General features: G+C 48.5%; 1 protein-coding gene across 10 annotated transcripts in view; it reads left to right on the top strand.

Moving 5' to 3' along the window:
* Positions 1–19465, top strand: part of ZNF536 (zinc finger protein 536) — a 483243-nt gene that overhangs the window by 147241 nt on the left and 316537 nt on the right. For 2 of the 10 annotated variants that reach the window (XM_032249172.1, XM_032249174.1), the window contains exon 1: positions 6458–7170. The exons of 7 other annotated variants lie outside the window; for them this stretch is intronic. The gene's annotated coding sequence lies outside the window, so the exon portion shown is untranslated. Of the gene's footprint in view, positions 1–6457; positions 7171–19465 lie in introns of those variants that run through there. One more of the 10 variants, XM_032249176.1, reaches the window with a different exon arrangement.

Here is a 19465-nt window from a genome sequence, read left to right as displayed (position 1 = left end):
TCTTTCCTTCCTTCCTTCCTTCCTTCCTTCCTTCTTTCTTTCTTTTTCTTCCTTTTTCTTTCTTTCTTTCTTTTCTTTATTTCTTTCTACCTATCCTTTCCTTCTTCTCTCTCTAGATCTATCATTTCATTTCTCCATCTATCATATCTTTATATATGTATATATTTAACAATTATCTTTCTTTTTCTTCATTTACCTATCATTTCTCTTTCTGTATATAGAAAGATGTATAGATTCTTTCTTCCCTCCCTTCCTCTCTCCCACCCTCTCTCACTTCCTGCCTTCCTTCTCTCTCTCTAGATGTATCATCTTTTCTGTCAATCTATCTACATGTTTAGCATCTCTCTATATACAGATAGATCTATTTATCTTTCTTCCTGTCTAGGTCTATTATCTATCATTTGTCTATCTGTCTATCTATCTATCTTTTTCCTTCTTTTCTTCCTTCCTCTCTCTGGATCTATCATCTCATCTATCCATCTATCATAGCTTTATATATGTATAGATTTACCTATAATCTTTATCTTTTTTTTTTTTTTTTTTTTTTTTTTTTTGAGATGGAGTTTCGCTCTTGATACCCAGGCTGGAGTGCAATGGCGCGATCTCGGCTCACCGCAACCTCCGCCTCCTGGGTTCAGGCAATTCTCCTGCCTCAGCCTCCTGAGTAGCTGGGATTACAGGCACGCGCCACCATGCCCAACTAATTTTTTGTAGTTTTAGTAGAGACGGGGTTTCACCGTGTTGACCAGGATGGTCTTGATCTCTTGACCTCGTGATCCACCCACCTCGGCCTCCCAAAGTGCTGGGATTACAGGCGTCAGCCACCGCGCCCGGCCCTTAATCTTTCTTTATCTATCATTTCTCTTTCTATATATAGACAGATGTATTGATTCTTTCTTCCCTCCCTCCCTTCCTCCCTCCCTCCCTTCCTCCCTCTCTCTCTTCCTTCCTCCCTTCCTCTCTCCCTCCCTCCCTCCTTCCCTTCCTCCCTCCTTCCCTTCCTCCCTCCCTCCCTTCCTCCCTCTCTCCCTCTCTCTCTTCCTTCCCCGCTTCCTCTCTCCCTCCCTCCCTCCCTCCCTCCCTCCTTCCCTTCCTCCTACCCTCCCTCCCTTCTTTCCTTCTCTCTCTCTCTAGATCTATCATCTTATCTGTCAATCTGTGAACGTATTTAGCATCTCTCTATATACAGATAGATCTATTTACCTTTCTTCCTGTCTAGGTCTATCCATCCATCCGTCCCTTATTTTCCCTTTCCCCTGCCTCTCTTCTCTCTTCCATCCTACCTGATGAGCCAGGTACTGTTTTTTGCCCTGGGAATGTAGCAGAGAACAAAACGCCACAGTCCCTGCCCTCTTGTAGCTGACATTTCAGTTGGAGGAGTCAGGCAATAAATATACAAATACTGTTATCTAGGAAGAATCCAGAACCCCATCTATTAGGGGAAATGCCACACCAAGTGTTCAAACAGAGGGATCCGAAGCTGAGAGATGGAGGGCTGGCTGAGACTGGGTGATAAGGCAAGGCCCTCTGGGGAGGGGACGCTGAGTCCCGCCAGGATGTCAGTGCCTGGACAGAGGACACAGCAGGTGTAAAGGCCCTGAGGTGGCGACAGCCTAGATGAGTTTGAGGAGCAGAAAGAACATGTAATAAAAGGATGACACTTACTTGGTTTTGGCTTCGACACGGGTCAGTTTTTCCACTTCTCATTTGCGAGAAGCAATGGCCCTTTTCCATGGAAGAAAGTCTGACCCCTCACCTCTGAAAGCCCCTCTGCCACATCCCTTCTGCTGGGTGCGTGGGACGGGATGCTCTGTGCTGTTCTCTTGCAGGGCTGGAGGGCGGGAGAGGAGTGTGCTGTGCTGAGGCCACCGCTGACATGCTAATATTTCATTTTAATCTTGAGTGCCAGGTTACTTCCTGAATGAAGTGTCTCAGGCAAGGCTCTAACTTACATGAAATGAAAGAGTTTAATGCTAATTACACATCATCTGAGTACTGAAGCCATATTTATTGATGATCTAAAAACACCATTGAGGTGGATGGACTGGGGATCTGTCTTGGCTGGAAATGCACCCAGAGTTCCTTTAGACTCCTTTGCAATTCACACTTGCACACCCCCACCACGGCAAAGCCCAGGACACGTGGATGTGGAGTGCGGGGAGCTGGAGTGATCCCTTTGGCTTTCTCTATCAGGTGGATAGATCAGAGCCTTCAACGTGCATTTGATTCAGAAGGTCTGGGGTGGAGCCTGAGCTGCTCACCTTTAACCAGCCCCCGGGAAGTGCTGGGGATGCTGGTCCCATGGCAGCAGCACTGTGAGACATACGAGTCTGGAATAGCTGAGGGGTGAGCACGCTCTGATCTTGGCTCCTGGCCTCACAGAGCACAGGGAATGACACGAGCAGAGACTTGCACTTCAGTCTCTTGCTTACCACCTCGATCTCCCCCTTCTCCTTTTCCTCCTTCCTGTGCCCCAGTCCTTCCTCCTGCACCCTCCCGTGTCAGCTTTGCTGTGGGCTCTCCAAGGTTCAGCACAGCGTTTTCTCACACTTGCTAAAGTATCCATGGCAGGGCTGGACCACCATCTTCCACCCTGTGCCTTGGTTCTGGTTGTCTGAGCCTCATGCCTGGTCTTCCCACTTAGACTTTAGGCCAGGCAAGGGCAGAGCCTCCGTCCCTCCCTCCTACTCCTGTTCCTCCAGGGTTCCCAGATTCTTCTTGTGATGACAAGGAGGAAGCATATACTTCCCCATCTTCTGCAAGGAGACAGGCGGGCAGAGCTGGCTGCGGCAGCCATGTCTCGATGGAGGCTGGTGGGCTGGGGCGCGGAACACAGGTCGGTTCTTCCAGTCCGCCCTCCAGTTTCTCCTCAGTGTATCTTCTTTTGTCCATGTCTTTCCTTTCCTTTCATCAGCAATCTGTGAATGGTGCAGACTAGGGCTGAAAACTCTACCAAATCCTCTCCCTCCAACTGTCTACACAGAAACCTACCTCGCTTCCCTTTGCTCTTTGCAACCGGAGCCACTTACAAGCTCTTTGGCAGCCCCGAGGACATCCCATTAACATCCCTGCAAGGGCAACAGCATTTCCATTGTGGTGGAGGTTGTGACCCACCTGGAGAAGGCACCCTGGTTGCTGCCCATGGGGAATATGGGTTTAATGTTGCTAGAGCTTTGGATTTTTCAAGCAAAAGCAGGAATCTCTATTTTTACATGAAACTCAACAAGTTGATGACCCTTACGTATCTTTTCTTAAATCGCCACGTGAGCCACACAAGTTATGAGTTGGTGGAATTCAACAAGTGGACTTCAAGGTGTGTCCTCTGGTACAAACCAATTGTAGGGAGGATTCCTTGGATTCTGCAGGGAGAAGCTCTCCGGGTCCCGGGGAAGGGACTGGTGGAGGCTGGGTCCTCAGCAGCTCCCCTTGTTTGGTGAAGGAGCGTCACATGGCAAGGGCTTTGAGGACTCAGGAGTCATTTTGCAAGTGTAGACCCTGAAGTGGCTCTCAGGCCTGAGGAAAACTCATTCTTCATACCAGCTTGTCTGTAGCCCACCTATAATTAGCATCTGAAATTTCTAAATGAACTGCCTGATCCAATAAATTTAGCAAACTTGTTGCGAAGTGTTACCAAATCCTCTCCCTCCAACTGTCCACGCAGACGCTGCACTACCTTGCTTGCCTTTGCTCTTTGGAACTGAGGCGCGTGTGCGCTGTCTGGCAGCCACGCAGACATCCCATTTATGTGATCTATAATGAGTTTATTAGTGTTTCACTGCCGTGTTGCTATTAAGTTTTATCAGTTTCAGCTTCAAGAGCACAAGGTTGAATTTTCAATAGAGTTTTCGCAAAGTTTAAGTGGGATTAAGATGGTTAAAAATATGTCCAAATGGTGGAAACATGTATTTGGTTTGATGATACTATTTCTGCCCACTCAAGGATTTTGATCTCTTATTTATAAATGTAACACTTTTCTGAAAACCAGAATGGTAGCGCAGGGCTCGGATTTTCTTTTTGCAAATGAAACATGAATGCATTAAATGTAGAGGATCACACTGAAGCTGTGTCAATTAAGACTGACCCGTCTGTGATAGTGCAGCTCTGGGTACGGCTGTCATTGTCCCGGGGTGTGGTTCTGGCTGGCTCTTGCTTTGATCTGGCAAATAAACGTTATCAGGGAGAAGACAACATTCTTCCACAGATTGCAGAGGGACGAATGATGACATTATTTCCTCCCTGTTCCATAAGAAAAGCAGGTTCTCCTATGAAAATATGTGCGTGCATAATTAAATATTATTTACTTGGGTCTGTTCTGTAATTCTTGAACAATTTTTTTTTTTTAAGGAGGAAACCAATTCATGAGTTTCTTCAGTGGCTGCAATTAGAATAAAGTGGTTCCACTTTTAGGTTAAGAGAAAAAAAAACCAGTAATAGTCTGAGCTGCTATTATGGAAAGTTTATTATTATTGGTACATAAGCTAGCTGGGGGTTTAAGTACAGAGCAGTTGGATAATTTAGCTAACTCCTGGATCCAATTAAACAAAATCTATGTTGTGTCCACAGTGGGGGGATGGCCATCGCTGAGAAAGCACTCTAACGTGGATGGTGACACACCTGTGGCATTCTCTTGGTTATACGTAGTTTGGGATGCAGAATGCTCTAAATCCTCTCATTACTGCCTTAGAGAAGGCAGACACTTCAAGCAGTTCTCCATTTATCTGAGATTACCAGTTAAACTCGTTAAAAAGCAACTATGGCTTGTTCACTCGATTGGCTGTTGGGAAGATTTCCGTGCTCTTTAGCAATGGCGACAGCGTGGCTTTGATTAGTGGAGTGCTATACTTTCTAGGGGAGACCTTTTCTAACTTAATTTATGACTCTGGTTGAATGGCGTCTGTGCTGGGGTATTACGTATTTCCCCAACTGTTGTACCTGATGTCAATAAAGGTGCATTTAGGGAAATCTGAACTAAAACCCGAGGGTGTTTTTGTTCTTTGGGGAAGCAACGCACCATAAACATTTTGAGCTCCAGCCAACAGCCCCCTCCGACCATGACTGCAAATTACTGTGGAATGTATGGATTGCTGGTGGAACACTATGTGAGGAAACCTGTGTTTTATAGAATGTCACTTTTATGCACAATCCAGGCAAAAGAGAGGGAAGAAAAACTAATTTAGACAGCAGACAGTATTCTCTTGAATGAAGATTATGACAAAAAAATGTTCTAAAAATCAAGCTCTAAATATGGCTTTTTATTTAATCATTATTACATCAATCATCAATATCAATACTCAACAGCAAGCTGATAACGTAGCCAATAGGTGAAACAGCTATTAAAAAGTGTAAAAAAATGATTAATCAGGTACGAGGGGGTATTCATGCCCTCCAATTATTAAACGATAAGTACGTATTTTTGAAAGTGTTTGTTTTTAATAATCAACTGTAATATTAGTTTGCAAAAACGTAATTGCTTCTTAATTTTGCATTGTAGCTTCTTTGTGCCGGGTACAAAGGTAGTATATTTCTGTAGTTATTGTTTGCAGCACTCCGTGTAAAAAATCACGTTCATTTCAAGAAGCTGTTATGGTATTGATTGTGGTAAAGACTTCCATTAACTGACCAATCTAAATCTCATAAGTGATGTCAGGATAGTTATGCATTTGCTTGGTTCAAGTATTCAGCCATTATGTTAGAATGCAGGCAGTGTCTGAATATGGCTGTTAAATTATTTCTAAATACCGAACCAGAACAGCTTAACAGTTCTGCAGTTTGAGACTGACACAAAAATGACAATCTGCCACCTCTTTGTTTTTTAAATATTAACGCTGTATTGGGATAGTATTTTTGGAGTAAAAACCTGTGGCACGAGAGGATAAGTGACATAAACAAAGGCAGCTGGGCTTCATGAAATAATGGAACAATAAGGCCCTTGCAGCCGCTCTCATCACTCCAGTATGTTAATTAGCATTCTGTTGTGGCCGCAACACTGAAAACATGTAATCTGTATTGGTGTACAGTACAGCTGTGAACACACATTCTTTTTTGTGAGTCCCTGGAGTTAGCCTTGCCATTGGCATATGCGTTTGGGCCAAAAGTCAAGCCATCACCACTAAAATAGCACACCATAGCAGCAAAATGTCATTTGTCTTTTCTTGTTTTTTTTTTTTTTTTCTCTCCCCTCAATGCCACATGCTATCCAGTGATGTAATCTAGTATCACTGCATCTGCCTCCCTGCTCTATTTTTGCAGGAGGATATCTGGATATCTGTAGGGGAAAGGAGGGGGGCATTGCCGGCCAGCAGGAAGATGGAAAAGGCAGTGGCCCCAAAGGGTCAAATTTCAAATTAGAAAATCAATTATTTCTCTTTGCATTATTTGTTTAAATGCATATGTAAAGAATATATATGTATATGCATATATATGTGTGTGTGTATATATGTATATATAAACAGAGAATATATATATATATATGCATTGAAGAATCTATGCATTTAATATCTGCCACCTTTTTGCATAGATTCTTCTTTAAGTGCCATGGAACTACAACCTGCTTCTTGTTTTCCTAGGGTGACAGAGGGGCAGTTAATTCCAGCACCAAGGCTTGGAGGAAATGAGACCTCAGATAAGAAAGTCAGAGTAAACTTTACCCTTATTTATCATTTCTATTTATAACAGGGTTGGCAGTCTTTCATGCATGTCCTTAGGATGGGATTGGCTCTTCCCATTTCTGAGCTGACACCACTGAGGCTGAGGCATGGTCCAGAGATGCACCCTAATTGCAGGGCCTTTCCGGCCTCTGTCTGCAGAGAGAGAGTGAAAACAATCAGTCACTTTGAGGGAAGGGGGTTAGAGCCAGTGAGCAGAGGCAGTTAGTGGCTGGGAGCAGTGACTCCAGCTTCAGAGGCAGGAGTCAGAAAGGCCTCTCTTGTGTGATTTTGCTGCTCACACGTGGCCTGCTGGGAGCCACCCCTGGTACTGCCGGGACAGGGCCCTGGGATCTTGCTGAGGCCAGCTTTGGAACAGGGGAGGCATGAATCTGGAGAAGAGAGTTTCCACGTTGTCGTCATAGGAACTGGACTCAAGTGACTAAAACCTTGCCTGGACTTTTACCTGATGAAGTTTGGCTTGAAAAGTGAAAATGTTTCCATTTCCATTTTCCCTGTTCACAAGGTAATTCGGCTTTCTTTGTGTGTGGCTGTGTGAGTGTGCACAAGTGCGTGTCCGTGCAGTCTCCCCAGCATCGAATGCTCACACACATGCACACACCCACACATAGACACACACATACTCATGCATGTACACACCCTTTTGCAAAATAATTTTTGAATCAAATATTCTAGCCCTTAAAAATTATTATAATTTCGAAAGGGACCATCTGATGGTCAAAACTTTTCCTATATTCCCTACATTAATTCTCTCCATTACCCGCCCCCCGCAATCTAATCTGACTGTCCCAGATTTGAAAACAAAGCAAGAACACCCACCAAACAAACAAAACAACCTGCCTCTGAAGTAACTTTCAAACTCCCTGGGCAAAGCTTCTTCTTGTCTCTTTTTGAAACATGAGCATGAATTCTGAGCTCCAGATTTTGCTTTTCATCTGTCTCCAACCTGACTGAAAAATTACCCCACCACACAAAGAAAACTCCTCATCGAGATCACCCTGCTGATCCAATTGGGTTCTGCTTTTAGAGTTTAGAGTAATCAAATTGTCTGGCAATTTGGTGACAAGCTTGAATGTCTACCTGGGAGCAGATTAGGTTAAAGGTTAATAGCACTTGTGCTTTTTTTGGTTTGGTTTTTTCCTTTTGTCTTTTTTTAAACTCCAGCAGAACAGAACTCTTCCCCACTGGCCAGGCCCTGCATCCCTTGCTAAGCCATGAGGTCTTCTGAGAGATCTCAGTTGGTGCCTTTCCCCTCACTTGCCCCTGTGAGGTAAGGCAGGACTGACACTGAGATTTTAGTTCTGTTGTTCTTTTTTTTTTTTTTTTTTCCTGGAAATTCACACCCCCTACTCCTTGGTTAATGGCTCTTTAAATATTGAAATGCCTGGAAAAACAAAACAAAATAAAAGAAAACGCAGGCTGTCAAAGAAATAAGAACAACAACAACAAAAATGTTGGTATCTTTTAGAATTTGTCTTCCTAGTGGTAAAAGTATATAATTAATAGGAGAATTTTCCTCCAGATGTGGCTATACTATAATAGAGCCTTATAAATGCTACAGAAAGAAAAATTGCTTGGAACGAAGGCGTCCTCAATGAGAGCACACCTGGGTCTGACAAAGATTGCATTTAGGGACTGCTGTGCTATCACATCGCAGAGAAAGACCAAGTCTCTGGGAGCAGCTGGAGAGAAAGCCCCGGCAAATCTGCATGCAAATAGCAGCACATTGTTAACTTAATCAGATGCCGAGGAAAGATGTGCCAGAATTCCAGGATGATCTACACACACGGAGGAGGAGCGGCCTGAGCTGCTGTGGGCGCCGGGGCCAGGGTGGGCCTCCGCAAGGTGCAGGCGGCCGGGCCCCAGCCCCAGGGCCCCAGCCTACCCGCCGCCTGCCTGTTTGCCGGGCCTGCAGTCAATTCACCACGCAATACCCGATTCGCTCTTTGCAAAGATAGAAAAGATAGAGCGTATTTCAATGGGATGGAAGCTTGATTTTATTTTTTAATGGTGATATGGGCATTATTTTGCCTCATTCCATAACTCCAATTAAATAATATTTCTGCTTAAATATCTGGGTGCATGAAGATAAGAAATATTGCTCTGGAGTGTATAAAGAGATTTTTTTTTTTCAATAAAAAAGTAGCTTTCTATAGATTGAAGTGCTGGGTATAAATTGCACCTTAAGAAGAAGTGGAAGACACCTGTTATTTCTATTTTAGATTAATATTAATGGAAATATATGTATCTTAAATCTCCATCTTTTAGTCTAGCACCATAAAAAATATAAAGTAATACTATTTAATCACCCACAGCTTAATAGTGCCTTAGTTGTTTACTGCTATTGCACTAATTGCTCTGTACTAATGTGTTTTTCTGTGATATCCAGTAGTGCTAAGAGAACAGAGATCCATAACCAATTAAATATAGTGTTTTTTATGTTAAAAATATATCTGGTGAGGCTAGAAAAGGAATAGGAACCGCCCTGAAGATAGGCGCCTTGGCACCGCCTGGGTGCCCACCAGAAGGTGCCCGGATTGTCTCTTTTGCGCAAAGACAAAGGGGGTAAAATTTTTTGGCAAGAAAACAAACCCAAGGAAAACACAACAAACTGAATGTTTCCTGTTTTTTTTTCTTTTGTTTTTTTTTTTTTCTTTTCCCTCCTGTAACTTCTCGGACCATCTCTGCCCTCTCCCCTCCAGAGAGGGCGAGTTTCATCCTGGAGGGAGGCCGGAGAGCTGCAAGGCCCCCCAACCGGCGCCCGGGCGGGTTGCGAGCCCCCGCGGGTTGGGCCCGGGGAGCCGAGGCTGGCCCCCCGCCCGGGCCGGGGCGCCCGCCGCCTGCGAGCCGGAAGAGCGCCCCATTCACGCGCAGGCAGCCCTGGCAGAGGGTTAATTGAGGATCATTGTTGTTGGTTCCAGGAGGAGCAAAGCGCCTGGAGATCGGGCGCGCGGGCGCGGCTCTGGGAGGGGGGAAGGTGAGGGGAAATGGGACATAATGGCATTAATAATCATTACCAAAGACGGTGGGAGTAACAAAGGAATGCGTCTCTGAGACGCCGCCTAGCCCCGGGGTGTTTTCCCAGCACGGTCTTGTTGCAGGAACGCGAACCTGGCCTCCGAGCTGCCCGCCGCCTGCGTTCGTTGGCGCGGCGCCCGGCGGTGGTGCGACCCAGAGGCCCAGCGCTGCCCCCGCCGGCCTGCGCCTGCCAGCCGGCCCTGCCCGCGCCTGGGCCCGCGAGCGGCCGCACTTCACCTTACGGAGGGGAGATAATGAGATCAATTAGAGGCGCCGTCACCGCGCCGGAGACAGCTGCCGCAGCATAGTAATCACCGGCGGGCTGGGCGCGCGGGGGCTCCCCGCTACCTGCGCGCCGGCCGCTCCCACCACGCGGCACCGACCCGGGCGCGCCCCCGGCCCGCGCCCCACAGACACACCGTGCACCCTGCACCCTCCTTGCACCTCTGCCGGGGAGCTCACCCCTTCCACCTGCACAGTGCGCTGCGACCCAGGATGTGGGAGGTCCTGGGACTTGGAGTGTGAGTGCCTGTGCGGGAGGGGGTGTCCGCGTGCGTGCGTGTGGACATGAGTGTGCATGGCGTGTGCCTGGGGATAGGGGAGCGCAGGCTGGGATGTGCCGGCATGGCACGCGTGTGGACCCGAGTGTGTTTGTGTTTGCCCCTCGCGTGCCTGTGTGTCTGTGTTCGAGTGCTTACGGGAATGTGGGTGGTGACTACCTGTATGTGGGTGCTAGCTGCACTTGTATGTGCATGTGTGTGTAAGCACATGTGTGTGCATGTGTGCTTTAGTGATATGTGTAGATGCGCGTTAATGTGACTGTGTGTGCTCATGTGCCTGTGCATGTGTGTTTGAGGTTTGTGTGCCTGGGTAGCATCTATGAGGTCTGTGTGTATGACTGCATGGGTGGTGAGTGTGAGTAATGAGTGTGAGTGGGTGCGTGTGCATAAGCCTGTGTATGTGTCTTTATGTGAGTGTATGCCCATGTGTGTGCCTGATGTCTTGAGGGCAGGGAAGGATGCTGTAGCCCCCTCTCCTTCAGCCCCTTGGGCTCTATGGGTGCTGAGGTTTCTTTGCCAGGCAGTTGTCCCTGAGGAGGCTTCCAGTGCCAGATCTCTCTGGTCCACGCCTTGGTGTCCCTCTCCCCATTCCCCGTACACGCCTTTGTTGAGGGTGACGGTGGTGGTGGCTCTTGACCTCCATCTGTGTCTTTGCCTTGGTGGATTTGTCTTTGCTGGCTGGCCCTGTTCCACCCCACAGAGGGCGATGATGTCTCTGACCTAAGCATGGAGGTGCCTTGCCATTTGCTCCATCCTAGTCCCCTGCCTCCCACTACTTATATCAGATAATGAGGCTGACGACAGCCACCAGGGCCCTTGCAGACCCAGGGTGGCATGGCACCATGTCAGTTTCACACATATTGTCAGCAAACACTAGATACTCTGCGCTGGGCATTCAAGATGCTTTTGGCTCCCAAAAGCGGCTGGGCAGGGCGTCTGCTCACTTTCAGAAACAGAATGGGCAAGTGTCTGGGGAAGAGCAGGAAGGAGCTGTGGTGGGAGGGAGCTCTGGTGGGAGTGTCAGTGAGCCCAGGACCTTTGCACAGCTTGTTTCCTGCCTGGAGGCACTTTTTTCCAGTGACTCTCAGCTCCACAGTGGATTCCTTCTTCAGCGCATCTCCCCGACACTCTACCCACCTGGTGTTCGCATTCAGTCACTGATGTTATCCAGTTGACTCCCTTGATTGCCACCTGGCTCTCCCATTAAAGAACATTCGCTTTCCCCCCAACTGCCCCCCCCCGCCCCGCGCCAGGCCAGGACCTTACCTTTGAGCTCACTGCTGCGCCCAGCTTCTGGCATCATTCTGAGCGCACAGGGGGTACAGGGTGGATGCCCAACAGGTGTTTGCAGGCCTCAGCTACCTGGCTGCCCTGTGGGCTCACAGTCTCTCGAGGGAGGCTGGCTCCCATGCTGGGCTAGGGGCAGGGCCATCCTGACATGGGGAGCAGGATGGAAGGGGATGGAGCTTCTCTATCATCCAGAGACCCGACGTGGCCTCACACTGGGGCAAAGATGTGAAGGAGAAGGGGTGCGGACAACTGACTCCAAACTCACCCACTAGACTGAAGGCCCCGTGAGGGCAGGAGCCTGGCTCAGGTCCTTTGGAAAGCTAGCAGCCCCGTACCCCTGGTCTCAGAGCCTCGGGATGTGGTGGGAGTCCTCGATGTATCCTGTGTGGGCTTCGCTCATGGAACTTCGCTCCTTGTGTTACGGGACCCTACCACTTACCCAAGTTAGCCTTTGCGTCAGGGGTTTCCATGCTGTAGTCATTTCCATGGTTGGCAGAAAGATGCTACAGGAAAACGATCCCGATCCAGACCCTGAGAGAGGGTTCCTGGCACTCACGCAAGAAAGAATTCAGGGCGAGTCCGCAGTTTGAAGCAAAAGCAGGTTTATTGAGAAATGAAGGTGGTGAAAGTACAGCTACTCCATAGACAGGGAGTTCTGGAAAGTAAGAAAAGGAACGTGTCCACCCTAGGTCCAATGCTTGTATAGAGAGGATAAAGAGGATCATGGGGAGATGTGCTCTGCTACAAGGGTTTGTGATAAGGGATTAATTTTCTTAATGACTCTATTTTGCAAGACTCAATTTTATTATCTTTTTTTTTTTTTTTTTTTGTTTTTTGAGTTGAGAGTTTCACTCCTGTTACCCAGGCTGGAGTGCAATGGCGCGATCTCGGCTCCCCGCAACCTCCGCCTCCTGGGTTCAGGCAATTCTCCTGCCTCAGCCTCCTGAGTAGCTGGGATTACAGGCACGTACCACCATGCCCAGCTAATTTTTTGTATTTTTGGTAGAGACGGGGTTTCACCATGTTGACCAGGATGGTCTCGATCTCTTGACCTTGTGATCCACCCGCCTCGGCCTCCCAAAGTGCTGGGATTACAGGCTTGAGCCACCGCGCCTGGCCAATTTTATTATCTTTAAGGCAAAATTAGGAATGCCTATGTTCTCAAGATATCGGAATATTAGGATACTACTCCCAAGTCTGGGGCTGTTGAGTAACCACTATCAATCTGTTCCCCTATCCATAAACATCTAGAGGTTAGGAATATCTCATTTTCTGCGAATGCATCCCAGCAGGTCTCAGCCTCATTTTACCCAGCTCCTTTTCAAGATGGAGTTGCTCTGGTTCACACACCTCTGACCGTTGGGCAGATTCTTTGTTGCCCAACAGGCTCTTAAAGCCACCCTCTCCAGCTGCTGGGAGTCTAATTGCAGCCCTGTCTCCTCAAACCTTGTGCCCCCGAACAAGTGATTTGGTCTTGCTAATGGTCTCAGCATGGTCTGAGAGTCCCTGTGCTGTGTTTTATAATGCCACAGTGGACTTGGCAATGAATGGAGGCTTCTTAGTCACCCCAGCCTGGACACCCTAACTGGGTTTCAGCCTCCTCTTCCTCCTCCTCTTCCTCCTCCTTCTTTTCCTCTTCCTCCTCTTCCTCCTCCTTCTTCTTCCTCTCCTCCTCCTTCTTCTTCTCCTCCTCCTCCTCCTGCTCCCCTCCCCATCCTCCTCTTCCTCCTCCTCCTCCTTCTTCTCCCTCCCTCCTCCTTCTCCCCCTCCTCCTCCTTCTCCCCCCTCCTTCTTCTCCTTCTTCTCCTTCTCCTTCTTCTTCTCCTCCTTCTCCTCCCTCCTCCCCCTCCCTCTTTTCCTCCTTCTCTTCCTCCTTCCCCTCCTTCTTCTTCTTCCTCTTCTTCGATTCTCACTCAGTCACTGAGGCTGGAGTGAATTGTCACAATCTTGGCTCACTGCAACCTCTGTCTCCCTAGTTAAAGCCATTCTCGTGCCTCAGCTTCCTGAATAACCATGCCACCATGCCTGGCTAATTTGAGTCACCATGCCTGACTAATTTTTATATTTTTAGTAGAGTTGGAGTTTTGCCATTTTGGCCAGGCTGGCCTTGAACTCCTGACCTCAAGTGATCTGCCTGCCTTGGCCTCCCAAAATGGTAGGATTACAGGTGTCAGCCACCATGCCCAGCTAATTTTTGTATTTTTAGTAGAGATGGGGTTTCACCAGGTTGATCTCGAACTCCTGGCATGTTTGTGTCTTCTGACACATGCTGGTGGTGCTGAATCAGGGTGGTTTGGCTCCATCTGAGATGATGAAAACGTCCTGGCTGCTCTTGGAAATTCTGCCTTAGACCCAATTGCATCTTCCTTGAGGTCTCTGCCCTGTTCTGTCTTCTTCCCATCGCCTGCATTGCTCCAGCCTAGGTCCCTTCTGCTCAAAGGGAGTGGGACAGGAACCCAAACTGGTGAACTTTCTTACGGGAAAGAAAAGCATGTCTGTTAACAAGGTGGGGGATGGCCTGACTCTGGTCAGGACCTCCCAGGGTCAAGGCTCCCATTGCAAAGTTGTTCACTTCATGTTTTGACCCCCTGAGGGCCTCCTGTGTGCTAAACTCTGTGCCAGTGCTGGAGGAGGGACAAAGGTGTGGACCCCGTCTCATCTCTCCCAAGGGACGTTGGCAGGGCTTTGGATTTCCCAGCGTCCCAGGCGTGGGAGTGTGGGGAGGGGCTGATAGCTCTAGGCCTGTCTAACGCTTGGGGCCTGAAAATGGGCAGCTGAAAATAATGCAAGTGCCGCCACCTTGAAAACCTCCGATAAATGAGATTCGAGATATGAAGATGATTGCTATTATTTTGATATCTCCAATGTGATTGGTTTTGAAGTTTGTGTTCTCCTGACTAGGGCTTCCCTGACAATACTGGGGGAAGGTTTGAGTAAGGCATCCCTCTCCTGCCTTTGTTCCTGAGGGTCCAGTTGGTCCTGGCGACTTCCTTAATGGCCCCTGTGTCGGGAGCTCTGGGTGAGGATGAGGAGAGGCCAGCCAGAGCTCTGTGCTGCCCGGCGTGATGACAGCGTCTCGATTCTCTGAGCGTCAGCCATGGCTCCCAAGTCTGGCAAAATGGATTCCTGGTTGATGGCTTCTCCACTGAGCCTCTGCAACCCCAGTGCATCATGGGGGTGTGTTGAATGCTTTCTGTGGGCTTGACTCCTGTTGCCATAAGGAGGATGGGGTGGGGCAGGGCTGTATCATCGTTTCCAGGAGATCTGAGACCTGGAAGGGGTGAAGGGTGGAGAGGATCATGGGCAAGGACCAGAAAAGGAGGGGTGGGGCTTGAGGGTAGACAAGGGGAAGGGCTGGGGCATGGTGGGTACACAGGTGGGAGGTGGGAGGATACCCAGGTGGGCTGCCCAGGGGTGATGCAAGCTGGATAAAGGGAAGAGATGCCCTGGGTGGGAGTGCTCATTCCACAGTCTTCAGGGGATGCTGTAACGTGGCTGATGTAACTTTGCAAACCCACAGAGGCGTGCCTGGGACCTATAGTGACTGCCCATCACTCAGGAGCTTTCCCTGTGCCAGGCACTGTGCTAAGCGCCCTACTTACCTTGCCTAATTTCATCCTTACTGCAGTGCTGGGGAAGGAGCTGAGGTTTTTGATCTGTGAAAGAGAGAGCTCAGATCCAGAGGGGTAAAAATTTGCCAGATGTCACAGAGCTGGCCAATGATGGAGCAGGGACTTCTGAGCCCAGGCCACCACCACCAGGGACACGGCCACTCTTCGTGTCTCCTGCACAGAGCAGCTCCAGCAGGGGGCTGAGCTGCAGATCCCAATGGAAGTCAGTACAAAAGGTAGCCCAGGTCCTAGCGCCTTCTATGGGGAGGACCTTTTTGTGAAAACAGAATTTTTTTTTTTTTCCAGCAGTCAGCCTTTTGTACCGTTTTCACATGGCCCAATTAGACAATTGCACCCCTTAATTAGCCAGCCTTAGGCACTACTTGTTGCCTGCATAGAAATTCACACATGGGGTTAAACGTTGGCAGGAAACTTCATCCTTGCAAATGGGAGCCGTGGTGTCAGCGTTGGAGACGGGCCACCTGCAGTGTGTGGCCTGGACCATGCTAAACCCTGCCAGGCCTGAGCACCCTCGGAGAAGCCACGGCTCAGCCCTGGGACACTGTGAGGCCATGTGAGTCTGAGTTATCAGTGGCCAAAAAGGAGGGGAGACACAGAAGAGTCATAAATGTTAACTTTTTTAGCACTCTGTAATTCCAAAGTGTTTCAACTGATTTGTTTCAAACTCTGCAGGAAAACCCAGCTATGGCATCAGATGTGAGCCCTCTCAGACCAGAAGGAGTCTCTCTCTTGCCCTTTGATGCTTGGCCTTGAGGCAGTGAGAGGGAGGATGCCGTGTTCTGACTTCCCTCAGAAATGCAGCTTCCTGAGGGAGGGGTGCGTGGCATTTTCCAGAAGACTCAGGTCTGGCTGCTTCTCATCAGGGAATGGTCCTGAGTCTACCCAGGTGCCCAACGCATGTTTCTTATTTTAAAAGAAATGTATATATTATTTACATTTTATTTTTTGAGACAGAGTCTCGTTCTGTCTGTGACCAGGTTGGAGTGCAGTGGTGTGATCTTGGCTCACTGCAACCTTCGACTTCCTGGTTCCAGTGATTCTCCTGCCTCAGCCTCCCAAGTAGCTGGGATCACAGGTGTGCACCACCACACCCAGCTAATTTTTGTATTTTTGGTTGAGACGGGTTTTCACCATGTTGGCCAGGATGGTCTCCATCTCCTGACCTCGTGATGCACCTGTCTTAGCCTACCAGAGTGCTGAGATTACAGCTGTGAGCCACTGCACCCGGCCTACGTATTTTTAAATTTTAATTTTAGAGGCAGGGGCTCACTCTGTCGCTCAGGCTGGAGCGCGGCTGTGCAGTCAAAGCTCACTGCAGCCTCTAACTCCCAGGCTCAGGTGATCCTCCCGCCTCAGCCTCAGAAGTAGTTGGGACTACAGGCGTGTACCATCACACTCAGCTATTTAATTTTTTTTTTTTTTTTTGTAGAGATAGAATCTTGCTATGTTGCCCAAGCTGGTCTTGAACTCCTGGCCTCAAGCCATCCTCCTACTTCAGCCTTCCAAAGCACTGGGATTCCAGGTGTGAGCCACCACCATGCCTGGTCCGTGTATATCTAATAATCAGCACAAATCACGGCCCCAGAGGGAGCTGCTATATCTTGATTAGATCAAAGCTCCTTTGCATCTCCTGTGTGCCAGGCACTGTGCTGGGGACTGGGTGACAGGCAAGGTCCTTGTTTAAGTTATGGGGAGGGAGAAGGCAGGGGTGGATCGAGGCTATGCAGCCACCCCATCCACAAACAGGATTATTCCCACTGGAGGAATGCGGCAGGGACCGGAGCCTCATTCATGTGGGGTGGTCTTGGGAGGCCTCTCTAAGGAAGGGATGCTTGATCTGAAACTGGCGTAGGAAGATGGAGCCAGGCTTCCAGACAGAGGGATCTCGCAGAGCGCAAGTCCCGAGGGAGAAACAGGCCTGGCACGCTGGAGGAGCTGGGGCGGAGCGTGAGGGACCAGGAGGAGAGATAGGAGATGAGGCCATAGTGGCCCCAGGTCCCAGAGCCTTTGCACCATTGCAGGCTGGGGCAACGGGCGAATTCCAAGGGCCATGGGAAGCCTTGAAGGGTATGGATGCGGGTGGGGAGAGAGGGGAATGTTGTAAACAGGCTTTCTTTCCATGGCTGGGGGACAGTGCAAGGGACAGAAGCATTCAGAGTCTGCAGGGAGGTTTGGCTGACCTGAGCGATATATGCAGTCCTGTTTGTCCTGAAATGGACAAACATTTTGTGGCCTGTATGTCCCCATCCCAATATCCTTAAAGTGTCAGAGCATTGCTAAATAAATTCCCATGAAGTTTACTACAGGAGAAGCCAGCGAATAGTTCTCAATTTAAATTCTTGTTTTGGAAGAGAATAAGCAGGGAGGAGAGAATGCTTTCCATTCCCTGGTTTAAATCTCATCAAAATGGCCATGTGAGATGTTTCGGGTAAAAAGGACCTTCTTTGGCTCCCGTTGTGGCTGACGTGTTCACGTCCTTTCCATGGATCGCTACCTCCCCTCCCTGCTGCCCCCACCTGCAAAGAGAGAGCTCTGCATCCGTGTCCCATTTCCGTGTTGTGGCTAGCGACAGACACAGTTATCAGAAGAAAGTGGTTGGATTTGAATTAAGCATAAACATGTCAGCTTAGTGGCTTGGACACCTTGCAATCTCTTGAACATCATCTGCGCAAAGCTCTTCTTTGATGGTTTGGCAAAGTTTCGGTGACTGTATGGTCCACCCCGTGCCCACCGTGCGTTTCCTCCAAGACATTTGGGTGGAAAATCCACAAAACAATAATGATCAATACATTTAAATTAGAACTTTCAAAAATTCAATAATGGTATTTACAAATTAATAAAGCACTGTAAAGAAAATATCTGCACTTCTTTATTTAGGGATACAGTTAATTTTTTCATTGATTAAACATTCTTTTGGTGGATGGGATGTGGGCAGGGAATTTTTTTTTTTTTTTCCTAAGGAGGAAGTTCTGTGTGAAAGCTAGAAGTATCTGTGTGTTTTCGGTCCCACCTGTAAGTTGCTAATGCATCACCCAGACGGAGGCCGACAGTGAAGGAAGGAAGTATGGCTTGGCTTGGCAGAAGCTGCGGCAGAGGCAGAATCCACTGATCCCACGTGATCTACATGGGTGTGATGAGGATGGAGGGAAGGGCAGGTGTGAAAGTTTCCGTGGTGGGAGGCTCTGACTTCAGCAGCACACAGGTGTTAACTGTGTGAAAAATTTGGTATAGGAAAGCATCATTTAGCAAACATAAACCAAGGAGCTACTCTTCTTTGTCCAAAATAATTTTCCATAGAAATTCTTAAAATTAGCCCAGTTAGTCTTGCACAATTAAAATCAACTACATTTCTTTTTCTCCCCCAAAAAACAACACATGTGGCCAGGTGCAGTGGCTCATGCCTGTAATCCCAGCACTTTGGGAGGCTGAGGTGGGCAGATCACCTGAGGTCAGGAGTTCAAGACCAGTCTGATTAACAAGATGAAACCCAGTCTCTACTAAAAATACATAAATTAGCTGGGCATGGTGCTGGGCACCTATAATCCCAGCTACTCAGGAGGCTGAGGCAGGAGAATAGCTTGAACCTGGGAGGCGGAGGTTGCAGTGAGCTGAGACCTCACCTCTGCACTCCAGCCTGGGCGACAGAATGAGATTCTGTCTCAAAAACAAAGAAACAAACAAAAAAACAAATGCAGCTCAGGTTTTCAGGACTATGCCTACTGTGTCCAGCAAGGTAGATCTGTACCTTGCTAAGGGTTGGAGTCTGCCCAGTTTGGATGGTGGACACACTGAGAAAGAGTTGCTGACAAGGTCCAGGAGGCCCTGTGGAGGCGACTGCACCCCACCAGCCACTCTGCCAGCTGGGCGTGGGCACAGCCTTGAGCCACATTCACCCCTGCACTCTTGTGGCCCCCGGGCCTGCTATTCACTCACTCCTGTTTTTTTCCCTCTTTCTTTCTTTCTTTCTTTCTTTCTTTCTTTCTTTCTTTCTTTCTTTTTCTTTCTTTCTTTCTTCTTTCCTTCTTTCTTTCTTTCTCTTTTTCTTCCTTTCTCTCTCCCTCCCTCCCTCTCTCCTTCTCCTTCCCTCCCTCCCTCCTTCCTCCTTTCTTTCTTTCCTTTCTTTCTCCCTCCCTCCCTCCTTCTCTACCTTCTTCCCTCCCTCCCTCCCTCTCTCCCTCTCTCCCTCCCTCTCTCCCTCTCTCTCTCTCTCTTTCTTTCTTTTGTTCTTTCTTCTTTCTCAAAATATTGATTAAAGACCCATGGGAGACCACATGCTGTGTTAATGCTGGGGCCCTGGTGG

Source organism: Sapajus apella, unplaced genomic scaffold (assembly GCF_009761245.1).
Source record: "Sapajus apella isolate SASKATOON/1434 unplaced genomic scaffold, GSC_monkey_1.0 scaffold68, whole genome shotgun sequence".
NCBI classification, from domain to species: Eukaryota; Metazoa; Chordata; class Mammalia; order Primates; family Cebidae; genus Sapajus; species Sapajus apella.
This window is presented reverse-complemented; position numbering and strand designations above follow the sequence as displayed.